The following is a 25,753-nucleotide window of genomic DNA, read 5'->3' as shown; positions in this document are numbered from 1 at the left end:
TTGGGCTCAGGTTATGATCTCATGGTTCAGGAGTTCAAGCCCCGCATTGGGCTCTGTGCTGACAGCTCGGGTCCTGAAGCCTGCTTTGGATTCTGTATCTCCCTCTCCCTGCCCTTCCCCCACTCATACTCTGTCTCTCTGTCCATCTCTTAAAAATAAAGAAACGTTAAAAAAAATTATTTTTTAGTTAAAAAAAATTTGATATCAAGGTTAGGTTGCTGATCTTAGAATTAGTAAGTTTTTCAAAATCATACTACTAGTTTGCTTTATATTCTGACTTTATATTCTTACTAGTTTGCTTTATATTGTTCATCTTCCACCATTATGGTCTTTAATTGCCTTTTTCCTTGATGGAGAAAAAGATACCTTTACATTTCCTCAGATGTTTCATACTTGAATCATAATATATATTATTTGTTAGGTAGAATCTCTAGTTTTCCTGGAGACACCCCTTTTAGAGCCCTCCTCCTTCCTGCTTCAGTCTTGATAGGTTTGGAAGCCTGTATGTCTTACCATTCAGAGATGTTCCTGCATTTCTGGGTTAGATTTACTCTTTCTTAGATTCCACATATGTCTCTTTTATGGCATTCTCTGTCTTTTGGCTGGAATGTGTCCTAAATTAACTTCAATACACAAGGTGCTTATGATTAATCCCAGTGTACAAGGTTCCAAATTCTTGCTGTCTGAAAATGGCTTTGGCCTGCTCATTATTGCTTGATAGTTTGGCAGCGTGTAGAAATTTAGATTCAGATTAATTTCCATCAGAACTTAAGGGTTTTGCTCTGTTTTGTTTGGGTCAAGATGCTAAGTCTGATGTTACTCTGTGACTTACACTCCTTCCTTCTCTGCTTGGAAGCTTTAGTATCTTATCTTTCTAGTTTGGACTCTTCTAGTTATTTGTCTTGGTATGAGTTATTTTTTGTTCTTTCTGGACTCTCGAGTTGGTAGGCCCTTTGTGGTTGAAATGCATGTGTCTTCCTTTCCGTATGGGAAATGTTCTTTTATTATGATTTGGTAATATTTCTTGGTTTTTCTGTGTTCTCCCATTTTGAAATGCCCACCAGCAGAATGCTGGCTTTTTGGATTGATTTTATGTCATTTATCTCTTCTCATGTTTTCTCTCTTTTTTTTTTATTATGTATTCTGATAGATGCCTTCAACTATATGTTTCTGCCTTTCTGTGAATGTCTGTAAGTACATTGTTAATATTACAGTAGCTTATTTTCTGCTTGTATCATTTCAAAAAGCAACATGGTATAGTAGTTCCAGGCTTATGCAATAGAACCAGAATGCCAGACTGTGTGGGTTTAGATCCCAGCTCCACCACTTAATAATCTTAGGTTGCTTGATGTGATAAAGGAGTTTGTATTTGTATAGCATTTATAACAGTTCTTGGTGTAGAAATCTGTATTACTGTTTGCTAAATATATAGCATCCTGGTTTTGTTTCATGCAATGCAGTTTCTTCAGGAGTGTCTCGATATTTTGTTTTGTTTTTGAGTTTTCTTCTGTACCCTAAATAATCTGGTTCTTCCAGGGTTAATTGGTATACTTATTTAGTTGTTTTTCTAGCTCCTATTTTCCATTGTATGTTTGTAGTTCTGCTCTAATTCCTTAAGCAGAATCTTTCTCAAGTAACTCATGATTTTGTTTCAATGGAAGATTTTAAACTATAGAACAATAGAATAATGAACTTCCATCTGTCACCCAGCTTTAATAACTGAGTCTTTTTTCATCTATACTCTTACTCATCCTTTCCTAATATTGTTTTGAAGCCTATGCCACATGTCATTGATCTGTAAGTATTTCTGAGTATATTTCTAAAACTGAAGGCTTTAAGTCCTTTTAAATTTTAGAAAAATTGATGGACCCCCACTTCCCCTGCTGTTATCTTTTTCCCCCCTCCATGTTGAAGGAACTGGATCAGTTGTTCTATAGAATATTTCCCATTCTGGATTTGTCTCATTGCTTTTTCCTGATGTCATTTTACTTATTCCCTTCCAGTATTAATGTAAACTAGAAGTTTGATCTAACTTTTTGTTTTCTTTCATTATTGTCCCCTTAAAGAGCCTTTTTAGAAATTTTTTTACTTCATTGTCTACTTCCTGAGACCCAGGGGACAGATCATAGTGTTGTGCTTTGGAGGATAAGAAACTGTTTTAACTTACTGTTTAAGATCTTTTTACCTCTTGGGTGTGATATTGTTCCAGTTAAGAATATATGATCTAAAGGTTTGATCCTATTTTGATTCTTTTTCAACAAGAATATTTGACACATAAGTACTGAGTATTACATGTTACATCAGGAGGTACATAATATCTGGTTTTCTCACTTTTGGAGATGCTAAGCTTGATTAGTGCATACAGATGGTGACATTGTCATATATTGTGAAATTCACTATTACTTTTTCTCCTAATGGTTTTAACATCTATTGATGATTATTGCCCATCTATGTAATTCATTTCTTTTGTTCTTATTAGCTGAAATTCTTGGAAGGACTAACTCTCATCAACTAGGTCTCTTTGCCTTCCTTGAGATACAGTTTGATAGGATAGGCAAGAAGAGTGCATTATTAATTTTTTTATTTACCAATTTTTGATTAGCCCTTAGTGTACATACTGTTAATATCCATTGGCTTTAGTATTATCCTTTATTTTTTTTTTTTTTTTTTAGCATTTCTAGCTATTTGTAAGGACTAGTATTTCCAGAGTGTTATTCTTTCTTTGAGGTCTTCCAAAGAACAAAGGCAAAATTTACTGTTTTTAAATTGAATAAAACTTACTCTATCTTGTATTCATTTACATTTAAATATTTTATTTCCTCATGACTCATTAGTTATTTCCATCTTCCCTAAAAAGAGGATATGAAAACAGAAGAATGATGGAATCACATGGGATGATAGGATATGGGGGGGGGGGGAATTGTCACTGTTGTGCCAGTTTTTCAGTTTTTAATTTTTTTACATTACCCAAGTTATTGCATCATATTTCAACAAGTTATAAAGGAACCTTGGAGACACACCATGTTTGTAGGTTCCCTTTTAGTTTTCACTGAATGCAGTTGAGAATTCAGAAATTTTCATTTCTGTCCAAAGTGGTGAAGAGAGGAAAAATGACAGTGGAAGATATTTCACGTCTCTTTGACAAATCAACAGATGAATGCAAAGAGAAAAATAGCGCTCCAGGTCCAAACCAGCATTGTCCAATAGAAATATAATGTGAACCACAAGTGTCAGCCACATATATAATTTAAAATTTGCCTTTAAAAAGTTAGCAAAGAAAATAATGTGTTATGAGGAAAACAAATATTTGGAATTCTGTTTAAAAATTAATACTTTTGGGACAACTTTGCTGGATTCTTCTGTCACTTTTTTGATCAGATAACTTCTCTCTCTTCCTCTTCTCTGCATTCACTCCAAATATGCCAAGTTTTCCCATGGATCTATATAGCTTGGTATTGGACTAGCTTGTGTTTGCTTTGTCTCCTTATATGCTTTATTTTCCTTTTACTTCTTCATTTCCTGGCATTGAACCCTGCCTTCCCAAAGTATCAGGTTGTACCTTTGTCTAAGGCTGTCTTTTTGAGCTGAAACAATGGCTTTCAAACTTCTCTGACTATAGCCTATAATAAACATATTTTATTTTATGACCCAGCATGTGTGTGTGTGTGTCTGTGTGTATGTATGTGTATATATGTGTATGTATACACATACATAATCAGAAACAGATCTGAAACAAAAATTTCAAGAAATACCCTTACAATAACTAGCTGTCTTATACTATAATTTTTTTTTCTGTATCCTGTTTTATTTTTAAAATGTTTATAACCCACTATATTGCTGGACCAAAGGGTAAGACATTTATGGTTTTGTTAAGATATTGATACATTGTTCTCTGTAAGTTTGTGCCAATTTATACTCCCACCAGCAACACATGAGAATAATGTGAAAGCTGGTATTATAAGTACTTTCAAAATTCTGCTCCAAGAATATGTGACTCTACAGTGTCTTCAAACTTAATGGACACCCATCCCGCTTGGGGATAAAGTATCTTGTGCTTCAACTACTTTTTAGTAGTAGTAGGAGAGGGAGAAAGAAACCTGTGGGTTAGTTGAACATTTGGAATTCCATCTTGATTGATTTATCACATTTTGATGATACCTTTTTGAAATTAAAATAAAATAAAATAAAATAAAATAAAATAAAATAAAATAAAATGGGTTCTGCCTTGTAGGCCTGTATGATTCTGTGACTCAAGGCAAATTTCTTCACTTCTTAATTTCCTCCCGTATCTATCTTGTCTCAGAGAATGATCTTTTCATCTCTTTTCTTACTCTGACCAGCCACATGGGCTTATTTTACTTCGGCACAAATGCCACATTTTCTCTTATATCTGGCCTTTTGAACTTGCTATTCCCTTTGGATGGAACACTTTCTCTTCCTCCTGCCTTGCTTTATTTGGCCAGATCCTACTCATGTTTGCATTTAATGCCCCACTTTTAGGGGACCATTCCTAGTGAATTCCCACCAGACTGGTTTGTATTTCTGCCAGCTTTCTCCTCACAACATCATGATTCTTAAAGGCTTTCATCCCATAAGGCTTTCATCCCATTTGGAGTTGCTCTACATAGTGAGCTCCCTATAGGGATTGATGGCATCTGACATGTTCATTGCTGGATCCTCAATTCCTGGCACATAGGAGGCCCCAATTAATGCTGTATACATGGATGGGAAAAAAATACTAGAGACATTGTTACTTGTTTTCCAGAATTTTTATTTTAATTTTTTCCTGTAAAGTTGCTGAAACTTAGAAGCTGATTCTATCACAGTTTAACATTTCTTCAGAACATTCTACATTCATCTTAGATGAACCTTTAGAACTGGTGAGTTTCACTAGGTATCTTCAGTCTTCATTTTGAGCTCAGAGGTATGCCATGCTTTTTTTTTTTTTTTGCATAACTCATAATTATTGGGTACAGTGAGGTTTGCAGTGTTCTGACAAGATAAGTTGGAGTATTATAAAACTATTTAAAGCATGACCTGCTACCTGCCTTGGTACCTTTAGAATTTTAATTTTTTTGAGGAGTAAAAAGTTATTCATTGGTAAGATAATTAATATCCAGATGTAAAGTATTGTCTTTTCACAAACTCTTGAAATTTTTCAAAGTTACTACTCAGGAGTAAGAATTAAAACATCTTCTGAGATAAACAGGGTGACTTACAAATGAATGAAAAGTAAAATAAGTTATTTCCTGTTACATTTTAAGTTGAGCAATAAAGAATTAGTTGGTTGAGGTAAAGAAGGGCCAGTCACCCACTGCAACTCTAGCTTATAAGCAAGCCTATCAGGAGTCAGCAAAATACCAAGTCTAGCCTGCTGCTTATTTTTGTATGACCCATGAGCTAAGTAGCATTTACATTTTTAAATGATTGGAGGAAGAAAAATCTCAACAGAATACTATTTTGTGACATGAAAATGATACGAAATTCAAATTTGAGCATCTGTGAATAAAGCTTTATTGGAACACAGCCACTCTTTTTATGTATTGTGTATCGCTCTTGTGGTAGAATTAGGTACAGTAGTTGCATCAGAGACCTTAGGTCCAGAAAGCTAAAAATATTTACTACATGACCCTTAATTTTAATATAGTCACTTTTATCAAACTGTTCTTTTATGGTTAGTGCCTTTTGTGCTTTAAGAAATCTTTGCCTAGCCCAAAGCCAAGAAGGTATTTTTGTATGTTTTCTTCTATAAACTTGATTGTTTTAACTTTTACATTTAAGTTTATACATGGTATGTGATAGGATTCATGGTTCATTTTATTTTCTATATGGAAACCCGTTTTATCAAAAATCATCAAAAAGACTGTCCTTTCCCTTTTGTAATCTACTAGTGTTTGTTGTAATTCAGGTGAGTGTTTATTTGTGGGTCTATTTTTGGACTCCATTGTGTTCCATTGGTCTGTTGTTGCGGAGTGCCATACTCTTCTAATTACTGTAGCTTTAAATCCTCCAATTATGCTTTTCACAATTGCCTTGGTTTTCTTGATCCTTTGAATTTCAATAAAAATTTTATACTCAACCTGTCAGTTTCCTGAATAGATATCCTGCTTAATAATAAGCAAGTTTAAAATAATAGTAAGCAAGTTTAGTGTTATTTGTTATTATTGACTAGCTTAATATTAAATCTACAGATCAACTTGGATGTATATTGGACATCTTTCAATATTAAAGTTTCAATACCTTTACTATGGTAGTACCTCTATATATTTAAGCCTTTTAAAATTTCTCTCAGAATCTAATTTTGTTTTTTTAATTTAATTTTGTTTATAGAAGTTTTATACATCTCTTAACTTTTTAAGATATGATAATGATATTGTGGTTATGTTTTTTTAATAGTCCTTGTAATTTATAGATTTGTACTGAAGTGTTTAAAGATGCAGTGACACAGTTTTGAGGATTTGCTTTTATTATTTATTTATTAAAAAAAAAATTTTTAACGTTTATTTATTTTTGAGACAGAGAGAGACAGAGCATGAACAGGGGAGGGTCAGAGAGAGGGAGACACAGAATCTGAAACAGGCTCCAGGCTCTGAGCTGTCAGCACAGAGCTGGACGCGGGGCTCGAACTCACGGACCGCGAGATCACGACCTGAGCGGAAGTCGGACGCTTAACCGACTGAGCCACCCAGGCTCCCCGAGGGTTTGCTTTTAATAATGTAAGGGAGGGTGGGGAGGAATGGAGAAGGGGCAGACTGGATGTAACCAGATTGACTGTGATTTGATAATTGTTAAATGGGTGATATGTTGGTTAATTACATTATTTTTACTTTTGTGTATATTTGACGTTTTTCATAAAAATAGATTTAAAAAGTGTAATGACTACAGTAGATTGAAACACAGATATACGATTCCAGAAGTTCATCATAATATTTAAAAAAAAATTCTTGGGGCGCCTGGGTGGCTTGGTCGGTTAAGCGTCCGACTTCGGCTCAGGTCATGATCTCACGGTCTGTGAGTTCGAGCCCCGCGTCGCGCTCTCTGCTGACAGCTCAGAGCCTGGAGCCTATTTCAGATTCTGTGTCTCCCTCTCTCTCTGCCCCTCCCCTGTTCATGCTCTGTCTCTCTCTGTCTCAAAAATAAATAAACGTTAAAAAAAAAAAATTAAAAAATAAAAAAAAAATTCTCATAGGCACCAGGTCATTACTCTGAAAATCATTTGTAAATTAAAGAATCAACCATTTAATGTTTTTCTGCACAGATTATATTCCAGGATAACCAAATAGTTCAGAGGAAAAGTTTACTTTATGGAAGAATCCCAGCTGATAAGAAATGCTGAGAAAATAATAGGATTAGAAAATCACCACAGTGCAATTTCTAATGAAAAAGTGGATCTAGATAATGATCAGTCAATGACTACTAAAGCCAGTAGGTGAAAAGTCTGTTGGGACATAGATATAATACAGTAGGTAGACCAAGATGGAGTAAGCCTAATTCTCTGACTGATTAGACCTCGAAACTCTTAATACAAAAACCAACTGTCCGATGACTGAAAATTAATCTCGGCAAATTGAGAAGGGAAGTCATAATTTGAAGAGTTGCCTGAATAATTGTGAGTTTATCATTTTTCTTGTTCCACGATCCAGCTTTGATGAGATGGTGGGCTCCACTGTGGAGCTGCACAGTGGGTGTAGCAGTTAGCAAAAACTTCAAGAGAAGCCCCTATTTCTAGCCAGAGGATAAGGAAAAGGGGGTCCCCCCCCTTTTTTTTTCCTTTTCCTCTCTCAAGCCTGCCCTGAGACTGTTTCTACTCAGTAAATTGCACTGCCATGGTGGCACAAACACTTAAAACTCTGAGAGAAAATAATTTCTCTGGCCAGAGGAGTTGGGAAAGAGACTTCTGGAAACGAGCATGCTGGGGAAATCTCAGGGAGAAGAGAGCTGAAAGGAGATTTCCTAATTGTGAGTGTGAACCCATAAACAACCCACCTCACTCATGAGCTATACATGCACAGAACAGACCCAAAGAAAGACAGCAAAGACTTAGAGAACTGAACTGTGATATAAACCTCCGTTCAGATCCAGACTTGCCTCTGAGTGATGCTTGCAGAGGATAAACCCAAGTAACATAGTAAAAATAAAGGCTTTAAAAACTGAACTGACATTCGAACTGCCACCCACAGAAGCAATTTCAGAACTTGCAGTTTAAACTTACATAAATTGAGTTATCCAGAAGAGGTTAATAGAATCTTGAGTTTCATATCCTAGTATCTAAGATATAAGTTATGTCTAAGATATTATCCAAAATTACTTGACATACAAAGAAACTGGACAATCTGATCACTTTTTAAGGGAAAAGACAATAAACATGCCAAACCTGAAATGAGCCAGATGATGGAATTATTGTAACAGTTGCTTTAAAGTCTTTTTCTATCTGTACTCCTTGAGGTAAAAGTGAACACTCTTGAAATGAATGGAAGCATCGTTCTCCTCTGAAAACCAGAAACCATGTAAAGGAATCAAATGGAAATTTCAGAACTGAAAAATACAATATATGAAGTACGAATTTACTGGCTCAATAGCAGACATAAAGATAAATCCATAGAAATCTCATATCCTCTGTCTTCTGTATCAAGGGTGTGTCTCTGTTCTATAATACTTGTCAAGGCCAGGTTGCACCTTATGAAACCTGGTCATAGGCCTTCTGGCTGTGATTCATACATCCTCTCTTATCCTTAATTACTCCTGCTTGTATTCTACAAAGATGTGTCTGCAGTGTGAGCCCCGTCTCCCTTGCTACTCCATAGATTCAGATAGGGTCTTGGCCTACCATTTTTTAAGACCTTCTCATTTCAGGGGAGGATCCAGCAACTAGTTTAAATCAGTTTAAGCAAGTTTAAAAAACAGTAATAGTCAACTAAGAGACCCATGTATATTTATTTCAAAGCTTTGAAAGTAAATAAGGGATAGAGAGATAAGTAGAAATGGATAGCAAATATGATTCATACTGAAAAATCTTACAATGTAAAAAGAGTAAGTTTATCTTGAAATGTAGGTATAATGATTATTTTAGTGAAGAAGAAATACCGTATGGTAATTTTCTGAATAATTTGTGGTTCAGGATGCATCTAAAGATATTTGAACTAGTTTTCAGATGGTTGGGAACTTGCTTGGCCTACTTGGCTGCACAAAAGCAACCTGGCAGTTTACTCGAGTTTTAATAGGTCAAAACAACTGCCTGTTTTATAAAGTGATTATCCTGCAAAAAGAGGAATACTTGTGGCTTTAAAAATTGGTATCTTTTTAGTGGCATTTTACGTGGCTCTGGTGGCCATATAATATGTCAAAGCATTATCATATTTGTATATATTGGTTTTAAGTTTTTAAATATAATATTACTTAATCAAATTTCCTGGGGCGCCTGGGTGGCTCAGTTGGTTAAGTGTCTGACTTTGGCTCAGCTCATTATCTCACGGTTTGTAAGTTCGAGCCCTGTATGGGGCTCTGTGCTGACAGCTCAGATCCTGGAGCCTGGTTCAGATTTTACGTTTCCCTCTCTCTGCCCCTCCTCTGCTCATGCTTGCTTACTTGCTTTCTCTCTTTCCCTCAAAAGTGAATAAACATTAAGACAAAATTTAAAAAAATCAAATTTCCTAACAGGTTCCTGGAGATTTTTAGCACTAATGAAATTCTATACTTCCTCTAGGTTGATAAAATTTATGCGTTCATTTCCTCTCTCCCTTTCCCCTCCCCCTCCTCCTCCTCCTCCCTCTCTCTCCTGCTTCCTCTCCCTCTATCCTCAGATCCATCTCAGAAATTTTCATACACTTATCTTTTTAAAACAGGCCAATCCACAAAGGCTGGGATTTAATTAATCTTCTTTGGACACCTGTTTGACACTTATAAATTATGCTTTTTTTAATATATGGTATAGCACATTAAATAGTTGTCCAAAAGGGAAAAGTATGCTTTCATATTCATTTGGACATTAACTTTTGCCATTCAGAAAACCAGACATAGAGCCTATTGCTGCTATATAGCAATAAAGTTAGACTTGAAAGCAGTTGAACTCCTGGAGCAGGAATTATCATCCACATTATTTTTCAGTTCCCTTGAGGAAACCTGAAGGGAAAAGATAGCTACTTTAATAATATAATACAAAAACAAAGAAAAAGTTCCAAACTTCCTGACATGGTTGTGTAGTCTTTTACCTGTTGTTCTTTAATGTCTTATCTTCCCCAAAGATACTTAATTTTGTTTTCACCAAAGAGAGACTTCTTGGGTCATGAAATGTGGTAGGCAGAATAACGGTTCTTCAAAGATGTCCATGTCCTGATTCCCATAACCTGTGACTATGTTAGGTTAATGTGACAAAGAGAAATTACAGTTGGAAAGAGTATCTTGGATTATCTGTGTGGGCCCAATGTCATCAATCACAAGGGTATTTATAAGGGTGGGAAAGGGAGGCAAAAGAAATGGCAGCAGGAGAAGAACATGGCCTGCTGTTGGCTTTGAAGATTGAGGTGGGGAGCCTTGAGCCAAGGAATATGAGCAGCCTTGAGAAGGTTGAAAAGGCAAGGAAACAGATTTTTTGCTAAAGTTTCCAGAAAGGAACACAGTCCTACTGACACTTCGAGTTTAGCCTAGTGAGACCTGTATTAGGCTCAGATCTCTAGAACTGGGGGAGAATACATTTATGTTTTTTCATTCCATTAAGTTTGTGGTAATGTGTTCTAGAAGCCATAGGAAACTAACACATAGCACATCTATTTAGTTTTTCACTAACAGCATGAATTTTACATATTGATTAATTGAATCCTGATGTGAATGACAATGTGATTTCCTATGAATGTGAATTCTAGTTTATTAAGTCATTCATGTTGATAATATGTTGGACATTGATGAATGGACTTTTGTGTACCTGGGAGTCTTTGTTTGCTACCTCATAGGAATGGCAAGAAGTTCATTGTGGGTAGAGAACAGGGAGTGTGTGTACAGTGAGGGTGGAATGGGAGATGAGGCCAGAGAAATAGAATGAAGCTGAAAAGGAAAAGTGACATTCAGAAGCCTTGGTTTCTCCTTCACATGTCCTTTAATATTTGTATTGTTTGTGCCTGTAGAAGTAAATGCTGTTAAGTTGGAATTATAAAAAGTTTTATCAGCATGACTTGGGCTATATAGAGTTGTGAGCAATCATTGCATTTCGCCACAGAATGGCTCATGGAGTGGCTTATTCATATTATAAATGCATGAAGGATTTAATGGCAAAAAGGAAGGCATGGTGTTTAGACAAAACATGAAAAAGAATTAAGCATTTCTGTCTCTCAGATATTCCCTGACCATCTCAGATAAACTTGCTCAGATAAACACATTTAAAAGATGTGTTTTTTGTGGTTTTGAATCAGGCGGGTCACATGCTGTCTCAGTTTGTGTGAGCTATATAGAAGGATCAGGTGTTTGGAATTGAGAATATGGAGAGGCATGTGATTGTTTCCAATGGTGAGTTCTAGAATAATTCCAGGGAATGAGTGGGAGGTAGGATGGTGCACAGGATTGTTGGAAGAGAGGAAGTAAAGGCCAAGATGTTGGGCGGATCGTTGTTACAGATATTAAAATGCAAAAACAATGACAGAAGAGGTATTGGAGAGAGTAATAACCCCAAGGGAATGAGAGGGCTTGCTCTGGGAGTTTTTGAATGGTTACAACATGGAGAGGGTAGTTTCTGACATTGTCTGGAGGCATGAGATCTGAAGCTGGGGATTTCAGGGAGGGGGGAGAAAGGGGAGTAATTCAGGAATGACAGTGAGGAACAAGGAGGTCCACCTCACCACCAAGACCTAGTCATCTGTGACATGGGAGAGGAAAACAGCTGTCATTCGAAAGGACTGGAGTTAGAGCAGAGCTCCGAGAGGAGAGTGGGGCTTCAGTTGGTACAAGGAAGGTGAAGAGGTGCAACAGCGGTGTGGAGGCAATAGGAGATTTTGCTCATGATATCATGAGTTCCAGAGAACAGTTAAAGGAGTTTGGAAATTGGGAAAGGAAGGACAAAGGGATCAATGAGGGGATATAAAGAGTAAATGAGGACAAGAATCCAGGTAAGGGGGGGAGGGATGTGATGTGGAGGGTTTGGGCCTTTCCTGGTGACTGATATAAAAGGAAAGTAGGACATAGTGAGATTAATCTTGATTGTTTCCTAGGCAGGTTATTGTAAATATTGAGGGAGAGAGGGTTTGAGAAAGGCAAACTTACCAAGAGCAGCCAGAGATTTTTGGACTTGTATTAAATTTCTGTTGCTGTCGTACAAATTACCACTTAAAGTCTTAAAACAATAAAAATCTATTATCTTACAGTCCTGCAGCCCAGTGGTTCCATAATAGGTTTCACTGGACTAATAAAATCAAGGTGTCAGCAGGGGTGCATTCCATTCTGGAAAATTCCTTTCTCTCCTTTCAGGGGAGAATCTGTTTCCTTGTGTTTTCAAGCTTCTTGATACCTCACATTCCTTGTCTTATGGCTCTTTTCCTCCACCTTCAAAACCAGCAACATTGCATCTTTCTGGTCCTTCTCCTGTCTCATAATTTCTCTCTGACCATAGCCGGAAAGGTCCTCTGCTTTTAAAAATTTTTTTTTTCAATTTTATTTCCAGTATAGTTAACATACAATGTTATATTAGTTTTTGGTATATAATATAGTGACTCAACACTTCCATACATCACCCAGTGCTCTTCACAAGTGCCCTCCTTAATCCCTGTCACCTATTTAACCCATCCCCCCACCAACCTCCCCTCTGGTAACCATCAGTTCTCTATAATTAAGTCTGTTTCTTGGTCTCTCTCCCTCCCTCCCTCCTACTCTCTCCCTTTGCTCATTTATTTTGTTTCTTAAATACCACATATGAGTGAAATCATGTGGTATTTGTCTTTCTCTGACTGACTTATTTTGCTTAGCATTTTATTTTCTAGCTCCATCCATGTTGCTGCAGGTGGCAAGATTTTATTCTTTTTTATGGCTGAATAATATTCCAGTGTGTATGTATGTGTGTGTGTGGGTATGTATGTGTGTATACATATATATAACATCTTGTTTTTAATTTTTTTATTTTAAAGAGAGAGAGCAGGGGAGAGGGTCAGAGGGAGAGCGAGAGAATCCCGAGCAGGGCTCGATCCTACGTCCCTGGGATCACTACCTGAGCCAAAATCAAGAATCAGATGCTCAACCGACTGAGCCACCCAGGTGCCCTATATCTTTATCCATTCATCTATCAATGGACACTTGTGCTGCTTCCATAATTTGGCTATTGTAAATAATGCTGCAGTAAGCATGGGGTGCATGTGTCTGAAAGGTCCTCTGCTTTTAAAGACTCACATGATTGCACTATACCCACAGATAATTCAGGATAATCTCTCCATCAAGATCTTTAACCTTAATCACATCTGCAAAGTCCCTTTTTGCCATGGAAGGTAACATATTTACAGGCTCAAGGGATTAGGGCATGCTCCTTTTAGTGGCCAAAGGGCCCCCTCTTTCTTTCTGCTGATCCTAGTAAAGAGGCTTGGTGCAGAGTTGATGTAGTTTCAGGGTAATGGTATCTCCTTCAGTGTGTAGTTCACTCTGAGACTCAGGCTTTGGCTCTGTACCTTCAGATCATCTGTGGGACTTAGTGGAGGCTAGGGACAGGCCCTGGCCTCAGACTCATCTCTGAAAAAGGAATATGGTGCTTGTATATTCTGTGGATGAGACCAGTCCATCACATGAATAGGGAGCTCAGACATTATTTGAAGAAATACATTAGTTGAATCATTGGAATAGTCTTGTGTCCTACTAAGAAAGTTGTGCTAACTTTTCCTTTTTATTTAATGAGGCTTCAAAAAAATGTCACATTTAGACATTTGAAAGATGAGAGCTCTGGTATCATTTGTTGTTTGTGTTGAGCCAGAATCTTGTCTGTTCATGAAAGTTTGGTTTGGGGTGTGTTTCTGGTTCTTACTGTCAATTTTCAGTTTAAATTGGTCTTGGAAACTGCTTTATATAGAGTCAAGGATATTTTTCATCTTGCTAATATTTTACATCCATTGTAGAGGTAGGCTGATGTTCCCATTTAGTATTGAATAAGTTGAGAACTGTTTAATTTCATCTTTACTCCTACATTAAATAATTTAAAAAGTATTTAAATATTTGCAAGTTAAAATTGTTCTTTTGGGAATAATTATCTTTTTAACTATAATACAAACATTGAGTACTCTGCAGAAACAAGTTAGAATTTTTCATAAATGGTGATAAACATAGTTAAGGATTGATGCTTGGGTTTTTATATACCAGTCAATTAAATTTCAGTGCTACTTTTAATTAATGTTAATAGACCCATCAGTCCCAGAATATTTGTGATATCAGATTTAACGCACCTAAATTCCAAATTAGGTCAGTGGGTCAATAGGTTATTAGGTTAGAAAAAGATTTATTGTAGTTTCCGTTTTTAAACCCAGGTTCCTAAGTTAATCGTTTTATTTAATTATTTTTATTAAAATTTTTAAAAAATGTTTGTTTATTTTTGAGAGTGCAAAGCAGGGAGAGGGGCATAGAGACAGGGAGGCACAGAATCTGAAGCAGGCTCCAGGCTCTCAGCTGTCAGCACAGAGCCCAATGCATGGCACGGACTCACGAACTGTGAGATCATGACCTGAGCCGAAGTTGGACGCTTAACTGACTGAGCCACCCAGGCACCCCAATCATTTTATTTTTTTTAAGTTTATTTATTTATCTTGAGAGAGAGCGAGCGTGAGCAGGGTAGGGGCAGAGAGGGGGGAGAGAGAATCCCAAGCAGGCTCCGAGCTGTTAGCACAGAGCCCAGTGTGGGGCTAGAACTCATGAACCGTGAGATCGTGACCTGAGCCGAAATCAAGGGTCAGATGCTTAGCCGACTGAGCCACTTGGGCACCCCAAGTATACAGATATATTATAAAGAAGTAGCAGTGGGAACTGAATATCTAAACACTTCTTTCAAGATGGATGTCACTTAGACATCTTAGAAAGTTGCAAGCTCATTCTGTGCTCTAAGAGTGAGACTGGAATTTGTATTTAAGGAACTCTCTTTGGTTCTGGAAAGTGCTGCTTTGGCATGCCCTCCTAGTTAAGAAGATACAAAGCAATACATTGCGATATAATCATAATGATAGATAAGCAATGTACAACAGACTATATATGTTCAACAGGAGTTCTGAGACGGGAGAGGATTGGAATAGTTAAAATGTCAATACTACCCAAAGCAATCTACACATTTAATGCAATCCCAATCAAAATTGCACTGGCATTCTTCTCAAAGCTAGAAGAAACGATCCTAAAATTTGTGTGGAACCACAAAAGACCCCGAATAGCCAAAGTAATGTTGAAAGAGAAAACCAGAGCTGGAGGCATCACAATCCCAGACTTTAGCCTCTACTACAAAACTGTAATCATCAAGACAGTATGGTCATTGGCACACAAACAGACACATAGACCAATGGAATAGAATAGAGAACCCAGAATTGGACCCACAAATGTATGGCCAACTAATCTTTGACAAAGCAGGAAAGAACATCCAGTGGGAAAAAGACAGTCTCTTTAGCAAATGGTGCTGGGAGAATTGGACAACAACATGCAGAAGAATGAAACTAGACCACTTTCTTACCGAATACACAAAAATAAACTCAAAATGGATGAAAGACCTCAATGTGAGACAGGAAACCATCAAAACCTTAGAGGAGAAAGCAGGCCACGACCTCTTTGACCTCAGCCGCAGCAATTTCTTGCTCAACAAGTCTCCAGAGGCAAGGGAATTAAAAGCAAAAATGAACTATTGAGACCTCATCAAGATAAAAAGCTTCTGCACTGCAAAGGAAACGATAACAAAACTAAAAGGCAACCGACGGAATGGGGAAAGATGTTTGCAAATGATGTATCGGATAAAGGGTTAGTATCCAAAATCTATGAAAGAACTGACCAAACTCAACACCTGAAAAACAAATAATCATCCAGTGAAGAAATGGGCAGAAGACATGAATAGACATGTTTCTAAAGAAGACATCCTGATGGCAAATAGACACATGAAAACATGCTCAACATCACTCATCATCAGGGAAATACAAATCAAAGCCACAATGAGGCACCCCCTCACACCTGTCAGAATGGCTAACATTAATAAGGCAACAACAGATGTTGGCAGAAGATATGGTTTATATGTACAGTGGAATACTACTTGACAATGAAAAAGAATGAAATCATGCCATTTGTAGCAATGTGGATGGAACTTGAGAAACTTAACAGAAGACCATGGGGGAAGGGAAGGGGAAAAATAATTACAAACAGGGAGGGAGACAAACTATAAAGAGACTCTTAAATACAGAGAACAGACTGAGGGTTGATGGGAGGGCAGGGGAGAGAGGAAAAATGGGTGATGGGCGTTGAGGAGGACACTTGTTGGAATGAGTATTGGGTGTTGTATGTAAGCTGTGAATCATAGGAATCTACCCCCAAAACCAAGAGCACACTGTATACACTGTACATTAGCCAGTTGACAATAAATTATATTTTTAAAAAAGGGGAGGTTTTCAAGTTCACTCTTAAAGTAGTGTTCAGTGTCTGTTTCATACCTTCTTTACCAAATGTATCAAACTCTGTTATTAAATGGACATTTTAGAGTCATTGTCTTGTCTGCACAGCAATATTGACATTTTTAACTTCTCAAACACTCTTTTCCTTTAATTTTAGTGACAGCTAATTCTTCTTGGCTTTCTTGTGTCCCTTTGATCCTTTTCCATCTAATTGATAATATTATTAATACTAATCATATTTATTTTTTAATACTAGTCATATTTAAAATTGCTGTTTTCTGTGTACTGTCCCATACATGTAACATATTTAATTCTCAGAACAACTGTGTGTACCTATCACTATTATCTCCGAAAAAATGATGTGTGGAGATGAAGTGACTATTCTAAGATCTGTAGCTAATAAAGGGGCTGAGCTATAATTCGTACCCAGGAAATGTTTTCAGAGCCTGTTTCTTTTTTTCAATTTCCCTTTCAGATTATTTGTTTTTACTACATTGAAATGTCACTGATTTTTGTGTATTAATTTTGTGTCCTGCAACTTTGGCATTTGTTCTGATGTGCTTTTTTTGTGGAATCTTTAGGGTATTATTCTACATGTAAGATCATGTCATCTGTGAACAGGGATAATTTTACTTCCTACTTTCCAATTTATATAAGTCTTTTTTTTCCTTGCCTAATTACTCTAGATAGAACTTGCAGTGTGATGTTGAGTACAGGTGATAAAAGTGGGCATCATTACCTTGTTCCTCATCTTAAAGGGAAAGCTTTCAGTTTTTCACTGTTGACCATGATGTTAGCTGTGGACTTTTCATATATGGCTTTTGTTATTTTGAGAAAATTGTTATCTGTTCCTAGTTTGTTGTGTGTTTTTGTCTCGAAACAGTGTTGAATTATGTCAAATGATTGTTCTTCATTGATATATTTGTGTGATTTTTATGCTTTGTTTTATAGACTTGCTATATCATATTGATTTTTGTATGTTGAAACATACCTTGCATCCCAGGGATAAATCCCATTTGGTCATGCTGTATTATCCTTTTAATATACTCTTGGATTTGGTTTGTTATTATTTTGTTGAGGATTTTTGTATCTGTATTCATCAGGGATATTGTAGTTTTCTTTACTTGTGGGATCTGTGTGGCTTTGGTGTGAAGGTGATGTTGGCTTCATAAAATGAGTTTGGGTGTGTTCCCTCTTCAGTTTTTGGAAGGGTTTGAGAAAGATTGGTGTTAACTAATTCTTCGTTACATATTTGGTAGAATTCCCTGTTGAATCTGTTTGGTCCTAGGCTTTTCTTTGTTGAAAGGTTTTTGATTACTGATTCACTATCTTCACTAGTTATAGGTGTGTTCAGATTTTCTACTTCTTCATGATTCAGTCTTGGTAGGTTATGTATTTCTAAGAATTTTATCTGTTTCTTCTAGGTTATCCAATTTGTTGGTATTTCTGTGGTGTCAGTTGTAGTATTGCCTCTTTCACTTCTGATTTTGAGTTATCTCTCCTTTTTTCTTAGTCTAGTTGAAGGTTTTTCACTTTGTTGACCTTTTCTAAAAATTCCTTTTTATATTTTTTCCTATTGTTTCTCTATCCTCTGTTTTGTTTACATCTATTTGAGATTTTTATTTCCTTCTGCTGACTTTGGGCTTATTTTTTCTTTTTCTGGTTCCTTGCAGTGTAAAGTTAGGGTTTGTTTTTGAGATTTTTTTTTCTTTTCTTAATGTAGTATTTACCTTGTAAACTTCCCTCCTAGTATTGCTTTTGCTACATCCCATAAGTTTTGATATGTTATGTTTTTGTTTGTTCTAGGTATTTTCTAATTTCCCTTTTGATTTCTTCTTTGATCCATTTATTGTTTAATTTTCATACATTTGAATTTTCCAGTTTTCTTTGTGTTATCAAAGTTTATTCCATTGTGGGCAGAAAAGATAGTTGGTATGATTTTAGTCTTCTTAAGTTATTATGACTTATTTTGTGATCTAATATGTGATCTGTCCTGGAGAATATTCCATGTACAGTTGAGAAGAATGTGTATTCTTTTGCTATTGGGTGGAATGTTCTGTGTATGTCTGTCAAGTTGATTTACTCTGGAGTTTTATTCAAGTTGTCTGTTTCGTATTGATATTCTGTCTGGATGTTTTATCCTTTTTGATACTGGAGTATTGAAATCTCTTACTGTGTTGCTATCTATTTCTTTCCTTAGTTCCATCTTTGTTTGCTTCAAATATTTGGGTGCACTGGTGTTGAATGTATATGTAATTGTTACATCTTCCTGATGACCTGACCCTTTCATCATTATATAACATCCTTTTATGCCTCTTGTTAGTTTTTGACTTAAAATCTATTTTGTTTGATATAAGTATGGCCACTCCTGCTCTCTTTTGGTTATATTTGCATGGAATATCTTTTCACCTTTACTCTCATCTTCTGTATGTCCTTAAATCTAAAGTGAGTCTGTTGTAGACAACAAATGGTTGGATCTTACTTTTTCTGATAAATGTATCGACTCTGTCTTTGATTTCTGACTTTAGTTCATCTACATTTAAAGTAATTACTGATACGGAAGACTTACTGTGTCCATTTTCTTATTTGTTTTTGACTGTCTTAGAGTTTGTGTTTTGATTCCTTTCTCTTTTCCTTTTGTGTCTCTTCTCTAGGTATTTTCTTTTTGCTTAACCATGGGTCTTATATAAAACATCTTATAGTTTTGACAATCTATATTAAACTGATAACACTTCAGAAATCTATTCTTTCACTTCTCTCTCCCTTCTACACTTTGTTATCAACATCACAAATATCATCTTTTTGTTGTATATCTTATGAATCCATTTTTGTAGTTATAGTTATTTTTATACTTTTGTCTTTTAACTTCTGTACTAGAATTGTTATTTTTAGTCTTTATTTTTAATTTTTTTAAAAACAATTTGTGGAGTTTAACATTTGTTATGTACACTTTTTGTGACTTAAGTTCTAAATTTTATGTAAAACTTTTTCATGAAAACTTCTATAAGTTAAGTAAATCTAATAAATAATTTTTTTTGTTGTTTAAACAGAATTCTGAGACTGATGGTCAGCCATATAGAAGAATACATTGAACCTATAGTTTTCTGAAGAAGCAATTTAAAAGATCCAAAAAACACAAAAGGTAATGAAAAGGTTGTATCTTAGAATATACTTTGGATTGACATTTTTCCAGCAAAATATATAAATTAATCCATAAACTGTTTTGACACATTAATTTGAGGAATGTTTTATTAAAAAATGTTTCCTATTTATATTACTTTATTTCAAAGCATGTATTGTATCCACTATATTTAGATACTGTTTTAGATACTGAGAATGCAGTGATAAACAAGACAGAAGCTGTCCCTGCTCTCATTATGGTTGCATTCTAAAGAGAGGGAGGACAAATAAACCAGTGAAACATTTGTCGTTAGTTCAATGCACAGAATTAAAATAAATAATGTGTTACAGAGACTGGTGACTGCTTTCATTATTGAAAGACATAAATATTTGAAAGCCCTCACTGAAAAGAACATTTCAGTTAAGATATGAATGGCAAGAATGTGCCAGCCTTGTGAAGATCTGAGAAAGGAGATTTACAAGCAGTGAAACCAAAATGACCATAGAATGCTTGAGGAACGGAAAGAGAAAATGTGACTGGAGTATAATAAACGAGGGGAAGAGTATATGGAATTGAGGTTCGAGAAGAAATCTTGGCAAGGAGCAAATTTACCGAGAAAGTCAAGTGTTCTGTTTTGCTGTATAATATTTTAGACACCTGTAAATGCTGTAGAAATATCAAAAAGGTAGCTGGATATAAGACTCTGAAGTTAAGAATCATGTCTAAGGGTGTGGATTTGGGAGTTATTGGCACAGAGAAATACTTAAAGGCATATGTCTAGATGAAATTATATAGGAAGTGTACATAGATTGAGAAGGATTTATCCTTGGGACGTGCCAGTGTTAGAGGAGAAGGAACAACCAGTGAGATGAGTGAGAAATCAGGAAAGTGTTCTGTTGCAGAAGGCAAAAAGAGAAAAGTATTTAATAAATGTAGAAGTGATTAGTTACATCATATGCTACTATGAGGTAAAATAGAGAGTAGACCAGAGCAACCATTATTGCATTTGGCAGCATGAATGTCCTTTAACCTCTAATAAGAGTGAACAATCTCAGTAGGAGTGGTGAGGGTGAAAGCCTGATTAAAATTGATGAAGAAGAAATGGGGGAATTTCCAGTTAAAGATGGCAAAAGAAATGCAATTAAATTCCTGTTTTTTTTTCCCTTGAAACTCCATTAAAGCTAAAGTAAAGGGATGGTTTTTTTTTTCTTCCTTTAAAACAAAAGGCCTAACTTCACAAGAGCAAACAGAAGGGGACAGGAAACAAATGCAAAAAAAATTTGGAGCCTGAAAAGCAAAAGAAAGTCTGGTATCTCTCTTACAGACCCTAGAACCCTGAGCCAGCTGTGAGAATGCTGAGACTAAACTTAACAGCACTATAGAGCCTCTAAATTGTCAGGAATGGACAGCGCTCTTTACTTCTGCAAATAGAAATACGAGTGGAAGTAAAAAGAAGCCGATATGTTGCCAGTCTGTCTAAGAGGTGATTATACTCCATAAACCCTTTTCTTGACCTTGGAGTACCAAGCATCTACCCCTTCCTTATCTTAGCAGAAGACTAGAGATCTATTTTCTAGCAAGGATAAAATTGAGATGCAGCAAACATGGTTGAGAATGGGAGTACCATGTTGAAAATAGAGGGATTAAGAACGTAGGCTACCAGATTTTTATAATTTTTCAGTCAGTAGTTTAGAAGATTTTTCTCTGGAAATTGTAACCAGCCTAAGAGAAAAGAGCTGAAGATACTGACTTAAAAGAATTTCCCCAAAGAAATATTCCAACCTGATACCTCTGCTAAAGTTCATAGTCAGTAAGACCTATCACAAAGAATTTCAGTGATCTTTTTAGACCCCACTCTTAAATGATTTGGTTCCCAGAGATCTCTAAGCATTATGGGAAAACCTGTTATGTGAGAGCCAAAGACCATGCCAAAAGAACTTACCAAGTTAGGGGAAATGGAGACCAGGTAGGTAAAATTTACCCCACTTACAGCAGGTAAAAAACTGAAACAAAAACAAAATTATTACCTAATGGTTTCAGAGAAGTTGGAAGGGAGATACTAAATTTGTGAAACGTGAAAGAAAAACAAATTAGAAATGAAGAACTCAAGAGTGGAAAAATAAAGCTAATATATCGAGAGTAAAACAAAGTTAAAATGGGAGAGAAAAATATAAAATTGGAGCAACTGTCAGAATCCCTAATGTTGAAATAATGGGAGTTATGGAAAGGGAGAAAAGAGAGAAATAGGAGAAATAAAGAATTGAGAATGATTGAACAAAACTGTCCAGAATTAGAGGACATAAGTTTCTAAGTAGAAAGATCCTATACTGTGACCACTATGGATGTGGAAATAAGTCCAAAATAGGACATATCGCTGTTAAAATGTAAAACATAGAGGAGCTTCCAGAGTAAGAGAAGTAGGTCACATGTAAAGATCAATAATCAGAATGGCTTTGGGCTTCTTGAGAATACTCTGGAAACTAGAAGACAATGGAGCCTTCTCGTAAGTCTCAGGGAAAACTTATTTCCAACCCAGTATTCAGTATGTAGCTAAACTATTGATTAACTATGATTGATGACAGTTTCAGACTTGTGATTTCTAAACTGCTTATCTGCCATGACCCCTTTCTTGGGGTGTTATATTTGGAGGTACTCAACAAAATAAGTAAACTAAAAAAGATGAAAGCATAGGATATAAGAAACAGAAAATGCACCTTTAGTAGAGACCCAGAAAATCACCAGGAAGATTATGTATAATGATCCCAAGATGATTGCTGGTTGTAGAGAGCATCTAGTCCCAACAGGAATAGGTCAAAGGGCACCAAGGTAAATAGCTTTGAGATTATGTTGGTAGAATGTGTAATGTGTTTGAAGATGTTAGGAGATTTAGACAGGAAAGAGTTTGGGGCTGAATTGGTGATAGGTATATAGGAAAGTAAGTCAACAATAAAACAATTATTAACTCCAGGGAAAATTATTTAGAAAGGGGAAGTAATTGTAGTATGCTGTATGGCTCAGTTGTGAATTGCATTTACAGAGTCATAATAATGTTAACTCTGAATATAACCACCTAGCCAAAAGTATGATATTGGGAATTTGGGCAAGTGTGCATGTAAATGAGGTAAGGATGGGGAGTCAAAAAGAATTAAATTTTTCTTAGTGGAATTCAGTAGATGATGCCTAATAAAGACTCTCTTGAGAGCAAAAGGAGACACTTTTAATAATTACATTGGGACAGCTTGAATAAGTTGGGAGCGTATAGACAAACTACCTAAAACAGAAGGAATCAAGAAGTAGCAAAATAAAGGATATCAGAGAGTTAACCGCCTGCAGAGACAGTTCAAGGGGTGAAAGTGGTGGGAAGTGGGAATTGGGGGATCAGAGAACAGAGGACTTCCAATTTTTTAGTAAGTCTTGTGAAACTAGGTGGGCACTTTAGACTTTGAACATGTATACACTGGTGAAAATAAACACTACATTTTAAAGTAAGGGAGAGAAGGGAATTAAAGATGTTCAAACAGCAAATGTACCCTGCCATGCAGTTTTCCTGTGAAAGGGAGCAGAAAAGGAGGGCAGTACCTGAAGGGGTTGGTGGGTCAGGGGTTGCTTTTGTTTTGTTTTTAGGGTAAAATACTAAGATGTTGATCAGAAAAATCCATTTTTTAAGGGAGAAATTCGTGATGTAGGAATGGAAAGCCTTGAGGGTGACAGCAACTGCGATTCAGAGGACTAGAATCATGTCATTAGATACTGCACAGTTTATTTTTAATACAGAATGTGTTGTTTCATGTATAAGGGTTCTTTTCCAAAGATTTCCAGGCTCTGAGATTTTCTGTTAATTATATTTAATGTTGCATGCTGAATTAAAAACATATCTGCTTCTGTATTTGGCAGACTTTGAATGTTTTATAAAATTTCTTAGTTCTTAATGTCTCCCCATTTCATAAATATTTGTAAAGCTTGTTTTTAAACTGATATTTATAAAAGACTTATGCCATCCTTGCCCTCTGTCATCATAAAGTAATAATAACACTGGAGAGCTGGGAAGTCCTATCGCTGAATGACGTTGAGCTCAAGTTGCTTATGTAAAGGAGCATTTGATTCCTACATGTAACTTGATCTTGGTAATTTAATTTGTGAACTTTGAATCCCAGAAACTGTAACTGATCCTTTCAAAGACACATTATTGCATACTATGCTGGCCTAGGAATGTCAATATTTAAGAAAGAAGACTTTTAATAATAAAATTTGATCTGTATTAGATTATGCACTTGAAATTCCTTGCTGTGTGTAGGGACACAGCATATCTCCTAAAACAGAATCATTTTAGGATCCATAGCATGAATCATTTAGAATCCATAGCATGTGCAGGTGTGACTCTGGATGGTTTTTTTTGTACTGAAAATGTGAGGCCTAGGGTAGTCCCCAGATAGGGCCTTTTGGCTGTTCCACCATTACTTTGTTTTGAATTAATTTGACACTTTATTTAAAGAAGTTAGAGGGAATTTTTACCCAGTTGGCTCTAGAGTACTTCGTTCCACCTATTTCACTTCTTCCTTACCTTTTCCTTAAATATAGTATGTCACTTGGCTAGAAAAGTAGACAAAAGATCTTGGACTAGACTGTTAAAGATATAGTCTTTTTTTTTTTTTTTTTAATTTTTTCAACGTTTTTTATTTATTTTTGGGACAGAGAGAGACAGAGCATGAACGGGGGAGGGGCAGAGAGAGAGGGAGACACAGAATCGGAAACAGGCTCCAGGCTCCGAGCCATCAGCCCAGAGCCTGACGCGGGGCTCGAACTCACGGACCGCAAGATCGTGACCTGGCTGAAGTCGGACGCTTAACCGACTGCGCCACCCAGGCGCCCCTAAAGATATAGTCTTAATTTGTTCACTTAGCACAATAAATGTTTGGAAGAATACGGTTACCAACATTAGTAAAATAGCCTAATAAAGCATCAGCTTGTATCTTCTAAACCATTTTGGGTTCAATCAAGTTGACCCTTCCTATAGTCTGAGCCCTAATTCTTGGGGTCTTTTTTTTTTTTTTTTTTTCTAATTTTCCCTATTTTCTACCTTTTGATAATTAAAGAAGCATAGTCTTGGTTCCATATAAAAAAGGATCAGATCTGGCCTTTTAACTTTAAAATTGTTCTTTTTTAATTCACCCAACATGACTGTTACCTTTCCACTGTTCTTTTTGTTCCAGTCATAGAACTGATCTCTGTTATTACCATGATAGGTATGTCTCTTAGACCAGAGGGTTGTAGTTAGGTCATCTTTGAAGTCTTTTCTAACTCCAGAATTCGGTAATTCCACGTTTCATCTCCTGATGTTCACCCAGACACTTAAAACTGGTATTTTATCTAGTGCTAGTTCCTTTTACTTTTACTTCTGACTCCCTATTCATTTTCTTTTAAGAATTCTTAGCCCTTCATAGTCTCATTTCTATAGCCATAACCACAGAGGCACAACATCATTTATCAAGGATTATTCACTTGCTCTTTCATGACTATACATTTGAAAACAGTGATAGAATATTTTAGAATCCCATGTTCTTAGAGCATCTTTAATCTCTTTTCACTTAGTGTTACACATTCATTTGCACTATTTTCTCAATTTTAGATAAGATGTATAATACTTAAAGTATAATTTTTCATGTCTCAAAACTGGGGATTTATTAGCATTAATAAATATTTAACTCATGACAATAGGATGTACGTATTTTGTGTAAATAAATTCTGCCTTACACTTCAGAAAACCTATAGAATATAGGGTGACAAACTTTAGGCTAACAATTTCATTTTAAAGTAGTGAACCTTAATTCCTTCAATGTGGGTAAGAGACCCTTTATAATAAGGCTTTTTTCCACTTCACTTGCCTTCACCCTTCTACTCACTCTTACTCTCATTTTATGCTCTAGTAATTAAAACTTTAAGTTGTAACATGACCAAATTTTTTCTAAATAAAATGCTAAAATGCAACACCTGGGTGGCTTGCTTAGTCGGTTGAGTGTCTGACTTTGGCTCAGGTCACGATCTCATGGTT

At 36.0% G+C, this 25,753-nt stretch overlaps 1 protein-coding gene across 5 annotated transcripts in view; it reads left to right on the top strand.

The window, feature by feature from the left end:
- CLOCK (clock circadian regulator) overlaps positions 1-25,753 on the top strand; it is a 127,633-nt gene that overhangs the window by 19,999 nt on the left and 81,881 nt on the right. For 4 of the 5 annotated variants that reach the window (XM_049630492.1, XM_049630488.1, XM_049630489.1 and 1 more), the window contains one exon: positions 19,634-19,725. The gene's annotated coding sequence lies outside the window, so the exon portion shown is untranslated. Of the gene's footprint in view, positions 1-8,162; positions 11,635-19,633; positions 19,726-25,753 lie in introns of those variants that run through there. The other variant, XM_049630491.1, reaches the window with a different exon arrangement.

This window comes from Panthera uncia, chromosome B1, assembly GCF_023721935.1.
Source record: "Panthera uncia isolate 11264 chromosome B1, Puncia_PCG_1.0, whole genome shotgun sequence".
NCBI classification, from domain to species: domain Eukaryota; kingdom Metazoa; phylum Chordata; class Mammalia; order Carnivora; family Felidae; genus Panthera; species Panthera uncia.
Note: the sequence above shows the minus strand (reverse complement) of the source record. Positions and strands in the feature narration are given on the sequence as shown.